Genomic DNA, 15,150 nt, shown 5'->3' on the forward strand with positions numbered 1-15,150 from the left:
AGACTGAATGTGAATGGATGGAGATCCATCTTCCATGCCAGCAGACCTCAAAAGAAAGCTGGGGTAGCAATACTTATATCAGACAAATTATATTTTAAAGTAAAGTCTGTAGTTAGAAACACAGAAAGACACTATATCATTCTTAAAGGGTCTATCCAACAAGAAGATCTAACAATTGTAAATATCTATGCCCCCAACATGGGAGCAGTCATCTACATAAGCCAACTGTTAACCAAAATAAAGAGTCATACTGATAACAATACGTTAATTGTAGGAGACCGCAGTACTCCACTCTCAGCAATAGACAGACCATCTAAGCAGAAAATCAACAAGAGCTTTGAATGGTACACTGGACCAGATGGACCTCATAGATATTTATAGAACATTCCACCCTAAAACAACAGAATATTCATTCTTCTTGAATGCACATGGAACTTTCTCCAGAATAGACCACATACTGGGTCACAAATCAGGTCTCCACTGATACCAAAAGACTGAGATTATTCCCTGCATATTCTCAAACCACAATGCTTTAAAACTGGAACTCAATCACAAGAAAAAATTTGGCAGAAATTCAAACACTTGGAAGCTAAAGACCACTCTGCTCAAGAATGTTTGGGTCAACCAGGAAATCAAAGAAGAACTTAAACAATTCACGGAAACCAATGAGAACGAAAACACATCAGTCCAAAACCTATGGGATACTGCAGAGGCAGTCCTAAGGGGGAAATACATAGCCATCCAAACCTCACTCAAAAAAATAGAAAAATCCCGAATTCATCAACTAACTCTACACCTTAAAGAACTAGAGAAAAAGCAATAAATGAGGCCTAAGCCACGCAGTAGAAGAGAAATAATTAAGATTAGAGCAGAGATCAATGTATTAGAAACCAGAAACACAGGAGATCAGATCAACAAACTAGAAGTTGGTTCTTTGAAAGAATTAATAAAATCAATAAACCACTGTCCAGACTTATCCAAAAGAAAAGAGAAAACACCCAAATTAATAAGATTATGAATGAAAGGGAAAAGATCATGACTAATAGCAAGGAAACAGAAGCAATTATTAGAAATTATTATCACAACCATATGCCAATAAACTGAGCAATCTGGATGAAATGGATGCCTTCCTAGAAACCTATAAGCTGATAAGACTGAAACAGGAAGAAATTGACAACGTGAATAGGCCAATAACCAGTAAGGAGATTGAAGCAGTGATCAAAATCCTCCCAAAAACCAAGAGTCCAGGGCCAGATGGATTCCCTGAGGAATTCTGCCAACCATTCAAAGAAGAGATAATATCTATTCTACTGAAGCTGTTTCAAAAAATAGAAACAGAAGGAAAACTTCCAAACTCATTCTATGAGGCCAGCATTACCTTAATCCCCAAACCAGGCAAAGACCCCATCAAAAGGGAGAATTTAGACCGATATTCCTGAAGAATATGGATTCCAAAATCCTCAACAAAATCCTACCTAATAGGATCCAACAATACATTAAAAGGATCATCTACCATGACCAAGTGGGATTTATCACCATGATGCATGGGTGGTTCAACATTCGCAAATTAATCAATGTGATAGAACACATTAATAAGAGGAGAGAGAAGAACCATATGGTCCTCTCAATTGTTGCAGAAAAAGCATTTGACAAAATACAGCATCTTTGCCTACCTAAAACTCCTCAGAGTATAGAGATAGAGGGAACATTACTCAAGTTCATAAAATCCATCTATGAAAAACCCACAGCGAATATCATCCTCAATGGGGAAAAGCTGAGAGCCTTTCCCTTAAGATCAGGAACACACCAAGAATGCCCACTTTCACCACTATTGTTCAACACAGTACTAGAAGTCCTAGCAATAGCAATCAGACAACAAAAAGATATAAAAGATATTCAAAATGGCAAAGAAGAAGTCAAACTCTCTCTTTTCACAGGTGAGATGACATGATACTTTATGCGGAAAACCCAAAAGACTCCACCTCCAAATTACTAGAACTGATACAGTAATTCAGTAATGTGGCAGGATATAAAAATCAATGCCCAGAAATCAGTTGCTTTCTTATACACTAACAATGTAACTGTAGAAAGAGAAATTAGAGAAACGATTCCATTAACAATAGCACCAAAAACTATAAGATAGCTCGGAATAAACCTAACCAAAGAGGTAAAGGATCTATACTCTAGGAACTACAGAACACTCATGAAAGAAATTGAAGAAGACAAAAAAGATGGAAAAATACCCCATGCTCATGGATCAGAAGAATAAACATTGTTAAAATGTCTATGCTACCCAGAGCAATCTATACCTTCAATGCCATCCCAATCAAAATTCCAACGACATTTTTCAAAGTGCTGGAACAAACAATCCTAAAATTTGTATGGAATCAGAAAAGACCCCGAATCGCCAAGGAAATGTTGAAAAAGAAAAACAAAGCTGGGGGCATCACGTTGCCTGATTTCAAGCTATATTACAAAGCTGTGATCACTAAGACAGCATAGTACTGGCACAATAACAGACATATAGACCAACGGAACAGAATAGAGAGCCCAGATATGGACTCTCAACTCTATAGTCAAATAATCTTCGACAAAGCAGGAAAAAACATCCAATGGAGAAAAGACAGTCTCTTCAATAAATGGTGCTGGGAAAATTGGACAGCCACATGCAGAAGAATGAAACTCAACCATTCTCTAACACCATACACAAACTCAAAATGGATGAAAGACCTCAATATGAGACAGGAATCCATTAAAATCCTAGAGGAGAACATAGGCAATAACCTCTTTGACATCGGCCACAGCAACTTCTTTCAAGATACATCTCCAAAAGCTAGTGAAACAAAAGCAAACATGAACTTTTGGGACTTCATCAAGATAAAAAGCTTCTGCACAGCAAAGGAAACAGTCAACACAACAAAGAGGCAACCCACAGAATGGGAGAAGATATTTGCAAATGACACTACAGATAAAGGGCTGGTATCCAAGATCTATAACTTCTCAAACTCAACACCCAAAAAACAAATAATCAAGTCAAAAAATGGGCAGAAGACATGAACAGACACTTCTACAAAGAAGACATACAAATGGCTAACAGACACATGAAAAAATGTTCATCATCATTAGCCATCAAGGAAATTCAAATCAAAACCACATTGAGATACCACCTTACACCAGTTAGAATGGAAAAAATGGACAGGGAAAGAAACAACAAATGTTGGAGAGGTTGTGGAGAAAGGAAAACCCTCTTACATGGTTGGTGGGAATGCAAGTTCGTACAGCCACTTTGGAAAACAGGGTGGAGGTTCCTCAAAACATTAAAAATAGAGCTTCCCTATGACCCAGCAATTGCACTACTGGGTATTTACCCCAAAGACACAGATATAGTGAAAAGAAGGGCCATATGTGCCCCAATATTCATAGCAGCAATGTCCACAATAGCCAAACTGTGGAAAGAGTTGAAATGCCCTTCAACAGACGAATGGATAAAGAAGATGTGGTCCACGTATACAATGGAATATTACTTAGCCATCAGAAAGGATGAATACCCAACTTTTACATCAACATGGATGGGACTGGAGGGGATTATGCTCAGTGAAATAAGTCAAGCAGAGAAAGTCAATTATCATATGGTTTCACTTATTTGTGGAACAGAAGGAATAGCAGGGAGGACATTAGGAGAAGGAAGGGAAAAATGAAGGGGGGGAATTGGAGGGAGAGATGAAGGACTCTGAGAAACTAACAGGGTTTTAGAGGGGAGGAGGGAGGCTTGATTAACCCAGTGATGGGTATTAAGGAGGGCACATACTGCATGGAGCACTGGGTGTTATACGAAAACAATGGATTGTGGGTCACCACATACTGTATGGTGACTGATATAACATTATAAAATTTAAAAAATTTAAAAAAAATAATAAAAAAGAAAATGTGGATATACCTACAATGGAATACTTGTCAGCCTTAGAAAAGAAGGAAATTCTGAAATAGACCACACACAGATGAAACTTAAGGACATTAAGTGAAATAAGGTAATCATAGAAAGACAAATGCTGCATGATTCTACTTATATGAGGAATCTAAAATAGCCAAATTCATAGAAGTAAAGAGGGGAATGGTTGTTTCTAAGGGCTGGGGGGAAGAGGATATGGGGACTTACTAGACACCATGCATCAAAATTCAGTTAAGTAAAATGAATAAGCACTAGAGATCTGTTGTTCAACATTGTACCTATAGTCAACAATGATATATTATACTAAAAAATTGTTTAGAGGGTAGATTTCATGTTAAGTATTCTTACAACAATAAAATACAATTTAAAAAAATAAAAGAAAAAATAAAACCCTAAGGATGATGCTGTCAAACTCTGACTACCTGACATATCCAGTTTTCTGGAGTAGCAGATGTACCAAATAAAGTTTCCAATTCCAAAATTTGAGTAAGGCTGAAAACAAGTTGAGAAATTTGAAGGTTTCCTTTTGTCTGATTCACCTTCTTCTACTGATATTTTGACTGCAGAACTATTGATTAGATTACAACTTTATTCATGTAAATGTCATTCCACAGAGGTGAACATGAACCAGAAATATCATAGGGTTACTTCTGCAAATTCATTAAGTTTGATTGTCAGTATTTGAACAACGAAAAAGTGGCTTGTGCCTTATAAATCACCAAATATACTGATGTTTTATTGCAGGTTGTGGCTAAAGTATCAGTTGGAGAGGAATTTGAGCTAAGTACCCAGCAATATTAATATAGTAGCCATAATAATGTCAGTGGGATTCATCAATAGGGCTTGCTGTGGGACTTCATTGATCTCTCTTGGACCCCAGTAACACATGGAGGAATTTTGTTGAGAGCTTTTGGTCCATTTCATTTTACTGGATTCCTCATGATATGTAGCGTAATCTCTGAAAATAGAGCTATAGAAATTCAGACCCTATGATTTTCTCCACTAAGTTCTAGATTTTTTCTTTTCTTTTTAAAAATCATCTTTGTTTTAATTAGGAATTCTGCAATTCCTTATGATTTTCAGAAGGCAGTTATAATAACTTGTAATTATACATAGAATAAATTGAGATATAGAAGGATTTGTACAACACAGCATTCTCAAGACTTTTAATTGTTAACAGTTGGGGCTCAGGATTCTGGGAGGTTAAAAGTCCCTAGAAACATAAGTACTTGAGATACTGTTAACATGTTATTACTATGATTCCTGGATGGTTTTAAATCAGCCACAAGTGTTTTAATATAGTCTACTAATGAATTTTTGCTAGAAACTTTGCTTTATCATTTGGAAGGTTGGCCCTTAAACAATTCTCCCCTCACTTTACACCAAACATGAGGGAATTATATTTCAGCAAGGGAGGTTTTTTTTTTTTCTAACTTAAAAGTGATTTACACCCCTGTATGACTGGTAAACTTTTTGGCCCTCAGAGATTATCAGATTTCTAAACACCGGATCTATCCATCTCAATCTGTTGACCTAGAGAAAGTTATATTCATTCTCTTAAACACTGGTGATCTCCTCATCTTCAGACCAAGGTAGATACAATACTTCTTAGAAGCATTTTGAGGTTTAGGTAAGATAATGTTTTTAGAAACACCTAACACAGTGACTTACAAATGAAGTAGAATAAGAGAATTTAGTTAAATAAATTGTAGTTTCATACATCCATCCAACAGTATTGAACATCCAAATAGGTCAAGAGATAATCAATAAGTATAAATTGATTTTGGATTAAGGGATGTATTTGATAGTCCCTCACTGTTTTTTCAAGGACTAAGAATAATGCATTCATGGAAGTGTCTTACTTCAGTATGTCTAGAGAAAATGAAGAGTTGAGGAGTCACTAAAACATTTCAGACTCCAAATCCATTCTAAATGCTAGGAGTCTGAATTTTCCATATTTGTTTCTGATGTTATAGAATGGTGATGCAAAGTGGTTAAGAGCATGGGTTGGAAATCATAGCTCAGGAAAATAAAGTCTCTGCCTGGTCCTTTCCTGGCTCTTTCACCTTGGGCAATTTATTATGCTTCAGAATCCTCCCCTGTAGAGTAGAAGAACTAACAGGGCTATCTCACAGGGTTGCCATGAGGATTAAATACATCAATTCATGTCAAGACTGGCACATTGTAAGCATCTAATAATTGTTAACTATTTTTTTAATTGCATAAACTTACTTAGCTTCCTCATCAGTTATGTAGACAAAGAGTAAGATACCAAAAAGCATGATTTTAACTTCCTAAAAAGGTATTTTAGTTTCACTCATAAATTTTTGTCTTTAACCTCCTTTGGTGAAGGCTTTAAACATTACTCTTAGTGTGGGAGGAACGTGTTTTTTTTTTTTCCTTTTTGAAAGTGATTATAATTCTCCATCTTTTGTTGTTGTTGTTAATTCATGAAGATTTCCAAAACTCCTGAGAAAATTTCTCATATCTTTAATCAGAAACAGGGGGAGAAAAGCATAAATCTTGAACGGGTTGAGAGACAACTATGTAAAGAACAGATTCACTGACAATGGGAACAAAACACAGTAATAGACAACCAGAGTGTCTTCTTTCATTTTTTGACCTTTAATTGAAAGATTGAAGATAAGTAGTTCCTGAGAGAAAGCAAAAGGCTGATTCACTTGCCCTGTAGCTTAAAGTAAAAAAGCTTCCTGGAAGCCTTACTATATATTATGAATCACCCTCTTGTCACTCTAAGAAGTTCATAGCTAAGTAAAATGCTGGAAATGGATTGATGGTGTTATGGCAGGCACCAGGGCTGAAGGAAGAGGTGAAAGGCCTCTAGATAATACATCTGGGCCTCTCTCAAGACATCTTTTGTAAAGCTGATATTTCTGAACTAAGGCTTTCCTGCCTCACTGTATTAGAAAAAAAAATTGCTCTTTAAAAATTCCCATTATTTTAAAACATTCCAATCCATCGAGCAAAGTTATGGAAAGCCAAGTGCATTTTATTGTCCTTTAAATTTAAATATTCCCTGTGTCTTCAAAATTATCTTAAAGGAATATCCAAACGTAAATCCTAAAGTACTAGTAGTCTTTATTAAGGAAGCCATTGAAAATCTCATAATGACTGGACCCTGGACAAGAAGCTACTGAAAAAAGGAAAAAGCTGGACGCAAGCCAATATCTGACATGTCATTTATCCATAAAATCACTTTTTTCATCACTCTTCCTCTAAGTCAATCAAACTCACGTGTTTTTGCATTTACCAACTATAATTTAGCCATAATTGTTATTAATTCTTTATAGATTTTAAAGCTTTCACCAACTAGGCCCATCTAAATATTTAGTGGTTGGCAGCCACTTCCTAATATAGATTAAGGGATCATTTGTTTCTTCCCTCCAATTTTCGTTTGATATATTGGACTCATACACTATGAAGAGCATTCTTAAAAATATTTTATCTACACAGTGATGCAAAGATCAAAGAATGAATCTAGTTGATTGAACAGAATCAAAGATTTATTCAAATTCTGTAATAAAAGGTAGCTTAAAGTTAGTATATGAAAGCACAAAAGATTCAATGGTGTCTATGCTGGGGACAGTTCAGTTTTAATGAGAGGATCTAGTAAGTTTCTTGGATCTTAGATACTGGAGAGAAAGGTAGAGAAGAGAGGGAGGGAGGGAGAGAAAGAGAGGGGGAGAATGTTAGGTCTAGGAAACTCAAGGTGACATTGTATAGAGGGGAGAAATTGCAATATGGTTTTTGGAAGAGTGAGTGACCCTATATGGCTTGAAGGAAGAATATGAGAACTATAAAGTTAGAAAAAAGAGTTGAGTGGGGGCTGATGGTGTCTTGGTTAATATTAAACAAATTAGCCATTTACTAAGCTATAAAAGAGAGGCCACACATTATAATAAAAATTGCTTGGTTTTATTATCAGATGGACTTAAGAGTTACATAATGGATCTGATTCCCACTAATTGCATGATGCTAAGAAAGTTACTTAATCTATTTGAGCCTCACTTATCTCATTTGTATAATGCAAATCATACCTAATTTTTAAGTGTCTAAAATTTACAGGTATCTATATGAAATATCTGTCATTATGGTTAGAAATTCTTAGGCATATAACAAATGATTACTAATGATAAGCATTCACTGGAGTTTACTATTTTGTAAACTATATTAAGTTATGTTATTTTTAAAATTATTATTTTAGAACTAGTATGCTCACCAGAATTTAGGTTCCTGAGGGCAGAGACTTATCTGTTATTTACTGCTATATTCCTAGTGATTAGGAACATTTCCTGGATTATAACATTTAATCAATCAATATTTGTTAAATGAATAATAATCATACTCAGTTTATTATTACAAACATTCATCACTGTCAAAATAAAACTTTAGAAAGATTAATCTGGAAGTTCTATGCAGGAAGGATTAGAGTGAAGAGAGGTAGGAGCCTCCTTTGTGAGGATAACGTCACAATAACCTAAATGAGAAGTCATGCATGATTGTGAGAATAGATGGAATAAAAGGGAGATGTTCAAAAGACATTATGGTGAGTGGTGCCTTGGTGGCTCAGTTGATTAAGCATCTGCTTTCGGCTTAGGTCATGATCCAAAGGTCCTGGGATCAAGTCCTGCATCAGGCTCCCTTCTTGTCCCTTTCCTCTGCCGCCCCCCCCGGCCCCACCCCGCTCCTGTGTATCTGCTCTGTCTCTCAAATAAATAAATCAGTAAAATCTTTAAAAGGAAAAGACATTATGATGGAGCAAAGAACTGCTAGAACTTAACAATTGATAATATGTGCTAAAAAGAGATACGCTGTCTCAATACAAATTTAAAAATTGATGATGCTTAAGGTTTTGAGTCTTAGCACTTTTATTGATCTTAATTCACCAACATGAGAGTATCAGGAGAAAGAGCTGATCTGCAAAGGAAGTGAACAAATCAACTCTAGATATTGTGTGTGTGTGTGTGTGTGTGTGTGTACACACACATATTGAGTGTTTTCTATATCAAGAACTGTGAAAAGAGGTTCATATTCATTATCACATTAAATCTTTCTCAATAGTTATATGAGGTAGATGTAATGACTACTCACTCTGTATACAAACAAGGAAACTGAGGGATACAGAATGACTGGATAACGTGCCCAGGGCAAAACAGATAGAATGTGGCCAAAGTGAGACTATCTTGACTGTCTTGACTCCAGAGATTCTAACTATGAGGCTTAAGTATAGTTCAAGTATAAGGGATTTGGAGCATATGGGAGGGGAAGGAATATAAATTGTCTAATAATTCAAATGAAGGGTTTGTCATTTCACCATTATAACAGTCCCACAATACATTGTGAATGATTTTTAAGAAATGCCTTTCATGTTATTTCTGGAAGTGGTTGCACAATAGAATACTCTGCCAGATAATCCCATATTTGTTCAATCACAAATATTTAATTCTAAGCAGAGGTTGGCAAAACTACAATTCAGTTAACTCTTGGGGTGGTGATAAAGACCCCAGTGGAGAAAGGGACAGCAATAGGGGGAATCCCAGGTGATATGGACCTTTCTCCATGCTGAATCTAACAACACTCACCTCATGTTTTACCATCAACTATGTATTTTATTTTCCACATGAATTTCCTCAGAAACTATTAGAAATACATTAATTTCAATTCTCAGTGTTCAATTTTCAATTTTGAAATATAAATGGTGAAAGCACTCTTTTGGTTTGTACGTACTTAGTTGATTCATGGGATGAGCTCTAACAAATGTCCTAAAGAATCCTCCATCTCCCATTTATCCAAACAAAGAACACTATTATTCCAGTGAAGTGTATAACTTTAGCAACATTTCTAATTCATCAGGACCATTCTCTTTGCTTACATTTTAGCTATCACGCTATACCTCAACAAGTGCTTAATTGTAAATCAAAGTTGTTTTTAGGAAACGATGTTTTAAGCATCTAATGCCATCATGCTATTGAGGCCACTATGTCACCTAACAAATTGAAGGAAAGTAGCCGGATGTCCAAGCAATAGCTTATAGTTGATTTTACTAGACAAGAAGTAGCTGTGTGTCTCATAATCTGTAGAGATACTGAAGTGGTCTTCAGTTATCAACAAGGCCTTGTGGACACAAAAAACTAGATTTTACATCAGTCCTTTAACGAGTAGACAATGTTAAGCATAACACAGACTGTGAGGCCATGTATCTGCAACTATGTCATAAGGAAGGAAGTGCTCATCATTAGATATTTATTAAAGCTTCATTATGGGGCTAGTTGACAATAGAAAAGTTGTTTGTGTATAGTTACATGGACTTTTTTACTTCTTTATTGATTGCTCATGGTTTTTTGAGTTCATAGAAGGGAAATCAAAAGCTTGCCCTTTCCAACTCTGTATACTTCAGAGTACTTGGCACAGATCTCTGTTCTTGATGTGTCCTCAGTTAATTATTATTAAATTGAATAGAAGTTGAGATTCCAAAATAATTAGAGAGCAGAGAAGCTCAAAGGGTACAAAGTTTCAGTTACATGATGGATAAGTCCTAGAGATCTATTCACAGGATGGTTCCTATAATTAATACTTTATGATATACTTAAAACTCTGCTAAGTGCTCTTATCATAAAAATAATAATAATAATTAATAAAGAGGATGGAAAGAAACCTTTCCAGGTGATGGATATGTTTGTGGCACAGATTGTGGTGACAGTTTCATGTATGTATGATTATGCCCAAACTCATCAAGTCACATATATTAAATAGGCTTTTTCTGTGTCACTCATGCCTCAACAAAGTGATTTAACAACAACAACAAAAAAAGCCCTACATTCTGAACTCACATGAAGTATTTTGCCACTTAAAAAATCTTGGCTCTGGTGCAAATCGATTTTGGGGTAATTCAGTGGGCATACAGTACTCCCATATTCCCTAACCCAGAAGGACCTGCCTGAAAGTTGCCAGCACAGAGACAGATATCAGCATGGCACAGGGTTGTACAGCTAGGAGCATACTTGTAGGAGCAGCTCTGGTGAGGGTAAGTCAGGATTAATTTCTCAGGGGTCATGGATCCTATCTGTTTTCCCACTAGATATTCACTAGGCACCCCAGCCTTCTGTGGGAAGTTTGAAATGGAGCAATACAGACTCTGAGCTGGAGTCTGCTAAACAGATTTTTCTCTAGGAACTTACAATTACTTTATTAAGGACAGCAACAGTTTCTTTGAGTAGAGTCAAGAAAAGGGGATGCATAGGAAAACCCTTTGCAGCAGTGGATTTCTTGATTCCAAGAAGTAACCGGTTCGCATATTCATCTGAGGCTCTTTCTTAACTGCCACATTGAAGAGGTTTCTTCGGACCCCTTGCCAAGCTTACTTCTGCCCTGGGTGTAGAAAGCATATTATACAGCCTGAGAATGGAATTAATGCTCAATGGAGGCAGGTGAGTGTACAAGGACTAGATTATTAACACTCCAGTAGCTTCACAGTTAATGGAGAGAGGCGCTCTTTTCCTTGGAATTAATTTGGTTTATTTTATAAAGGATGCAGTGCATGAATTAGATTCTTTTAAGCTTTTTCTAGCCTCAACAAAGCTTGGGTTGTCCTGGAAAATGGAAATGAAAATAAAAAGGCTTTATAAGTCTCATCTTTGAAAAGCAATTTTTTGCTATCAAAGAGCAGAACTACTGAGCAGAACTGACATTCCAAATAGGTGGTGGCAACAATAACCCATGAAATAGAATAGGGTAAAAATTTCTATTTGGACTCCATTAGTTTGGAATTTATTATAATAGTGAGGTAGACTGAAAGTAAGTCTACTTTTAAAAGGGGTTTACTACTAAAAACTGCAATAAAATAGGACAAAATATTATCATAGGTGGCTCCCATCAATTTAGGTTCTTTCTTAACTATCTGACGCAAGAATATTTGCAAACAATTAGTAAAAACATGAAGTAAATAAAAAATAACAAGTGGTGTTCATCTATTCATTAAAATGTCAGGATGTTCCCTGGTAAGAGCTTGATTTTTTCATTTTTGTTAACATTCATATAGGTACCAATTATTTTAAAGACAGCATTACAAAGAAGGGATTTGTATCAGTGACTTGGAGAGAAAGTACTTGGTGCCAATTTATATAAGAATGGCTGACTTTTATTGAATGTTTAATATATGCTAGCACTGTACCTGCATTATGAAATTTAATTATCATAACAAATGTAGCAGTTGGGTACTTCCTTATTATGTTTTATTGACTAAAATATTATAGCTTAAGCAGTTTTTTTTAAAGATTTTATTTATTTATTTATTTGAAAGAGAGAGAATGAGAGAGAGAGAGCACATGAGGGGGGGGAGGGTCAGAGGTCGTAGCAGACTCCCGGCTCAGCAGGGAGCCTGATGCGGGACTCGATTCAGGGATTCCAGGATCATGACCTGAGCTGAAGGCAGTCACTTAACCAACTGAGCCACCCAGGTGCCCTATAGCTTAAGCAGTTAAAAGCAACTTGCCCAAGGCCAAATGGCTAATATTTGGCCCAGACGGGGCTCAGAGACAGGTCTGACACTGAATCAGGTGCTTTTAGCTCTTCTGGTGTATTATTCTCTACTTCTGCTTACAAAATGGTTTTCATGGATAATCTCTAACACAGTAGCATTAAGAAATAATAAGTTCTATTATAGAAAGAAATCCTGTATGATGTACTTACTCATATGTAGCCTGGCTATTATTGGTCAGCCTTTTAAAAACCATGTTGTTTTGTTAATTATCAGGGTTTTGTTCCTGTGTATGGTAGAGTACAAAGTACAAAGTCAGGAAGGACATCAGTATAGTAAGTGAAGGGTGACAATATGAAAGTGGGCAATACAGGAGAGAAGGATCATTTTTATAGCTGTTAAAATATGAAGTAAAAGTTCAATTACAAAACCATTACCCTCCTAAAAACCTACCACTACTTTGGACTATTCCTTACTCTATGTACTTAAGATATTGATGCCTTCACTACTATAGAAATTACATCAAAATTCTAACAGTTTACTATTGTTTCAAAATCAAAGTAGAAAACCTGCTTTGTGAGAACATTTAAATAAAAGTTTAGGGGCGCCTGGGTGGCTCAGTTGTTAGGCGTCTGCCTTCGGCTCAGGTCATGATCCCAGGGTCCTGGGATTGAGCCCCGCATCGGGCTCCCTGCTCAGCGGGAAGCCTGCTTCTCCCTCTCCCACTCCCCCTGCTTGTGTTCCCTTTCTCGCTGTCTCTCTCTCTCCGTCAAATAAATAAAAATCTTTAAAAAAATAAAAATAAATAAATAAATAAATAAATAAACAAAAGTTTATTTCTTCAAAACAATACTAACTCAGATATCACTAAATGATAAGACTATCATTCTCTCAATAATTATGACCTATATAAACTTTTACGTTCTTCCTAAGTAGAATCCAACTCTGAACTTCTTTGGCATAGCAAAACACTGTTGAATCACACATTAAAAAACCTCACTTAGACTTTTACAAAACAGACTGTAAGAGTCTCAAGGGACCCACTATTGGCTCTGCTGTCAATAATTCATGGATTAGAGTCTAGCCATAGGGTTTGATTTGATATACAAGATAAAATGATCTAAAAAGTGTGTATTAATGTAACGAAATAAATTCAATTTTGGCCTAGGATCAATTTACACTTTATAAAATTTAAGGCCACATTCACAGTTAAGGAAGAAAATGCTTTACAATCTTTTCTTACCCCATTAAAAAATAAAGACTAAAGCAGGGGAGGAGAGATTTATTATGGTATAAGGAGTTGGCTCACACAATTATGGAGCCTGAGAAGTCCCAAGGTCTGTAATCTGAAGGTTTGAGAACAGGAAAGCCTGTGGTCTAAATTCTTGTATGAGCCTGATGGCAGAAGACCATTGTTCCACCTCAAAGACCATCAGACAGATAGTGAATTCTCTCTTGCTCAGCATTTTGTTCTATTCAGGCCTTCAGAGGACTGGATGAAGCCTGCCCACATTGGGGAAGGCAATTTGCTTTACTACCAATTAAAAGACTAACATCATCCAGAAACACACTTGCCCACACAAACAGAATAAAGTTTAACCAAATATATGGGCATCCTGTAGCCTAGTATATTTGACACATAAAATTAATCACAAGTACCTCAATGTAAAACATTCCCAATTTTAAATCATCTCCCCTTCCTATCTCCACTAAGAGCTGCAGTCAACCCCACAACCCAGGCTTATTCTGATTTCTCCACTCCATTTTCAAGGGGTCAGGAAAGTTAAAATTATCCCAGACATCTGTCCCCTCCCTTCTATGTAATGCTACATTGTTTTTGCTCAGATCTCCATTTTCAGTGGCACGGCCTATTGGAAAACCTAAACTCCAAGTCTTTCTGCTTCTAATGTTGCCCACTTTACAACTTTCTCTAGTACTGTAAAACTTATTTTTCTAAAATGCAATTCTGGTCATAATATTGCCCTCTTTAAAATTAGTCTTCGATTCTTCATTATTTGCAAGTAAGTTCAAGCTCCTTAATATGACATTATTCAAATTGGGTTTGGGCTACGTTTATAGTCACATATCTCACCATTCCCCCAGTGTATCATTTTTACCCTATAGTTGAATCAACATTATTCTGAATCTATGAATACTTATGTTATGGGCTAAATGTGTCACCCCAAAATTCATGTTTAAGTTCTAATCCCCAATACCTCAGAATATGACTGTATTCTCTACTTTAAAGAGGTAATTAAGTCAAAATGAAGTTTTTAGGGTGGGCTCTACTTCAATATTACTGTTGTCCTTATCAGAAAAGGAAATTAGGACAGGTTCATACGGTGGGAAGACCATGTGAGGACACAGTGAAAAGACTGGTATCTATAAGATCGTCTTCAGAGGAAACGAACCCTGCCAACATCTTGATCTCCAGAATTGTGAGAAAATAAATTTCTATTGTCTAAGTCACCTAGTCTGTGGTACTTTGGTAGGGCAGCCTTAGCAAATGACTACAACAAAATAACATTCATTTAAGTGCCCAACACAATATGTACTAAATGTTTTCTTCCCCTTACCTTGACATGCCTTTCCTTATTTTGTCTCCCTGGTAGGAATTCCAATCATCCTTCATAATTCAGCTCAACTGCATCTAAGAAATGACCTCTTTGCCCCTGCTAAGTACTTTATACACTCTGTTCTTTGG

This window comes from Callorhinus ursinus, unplaced genomic scaffold (genome assembly GCF_003265705.2).
Source record: "Callorhinus ursinus isolate GAN/ISIS: 27379988/994484 unplaced genomic scaffold, GSC_fseal_2.0 scaffold25, whole genome shotgun sequence".
NCBI lineage: Eukaryota > Metazoa > Chordata > Mammalia > Carnivora > Otariidae > Callorhinus > Callorhinus ursinus.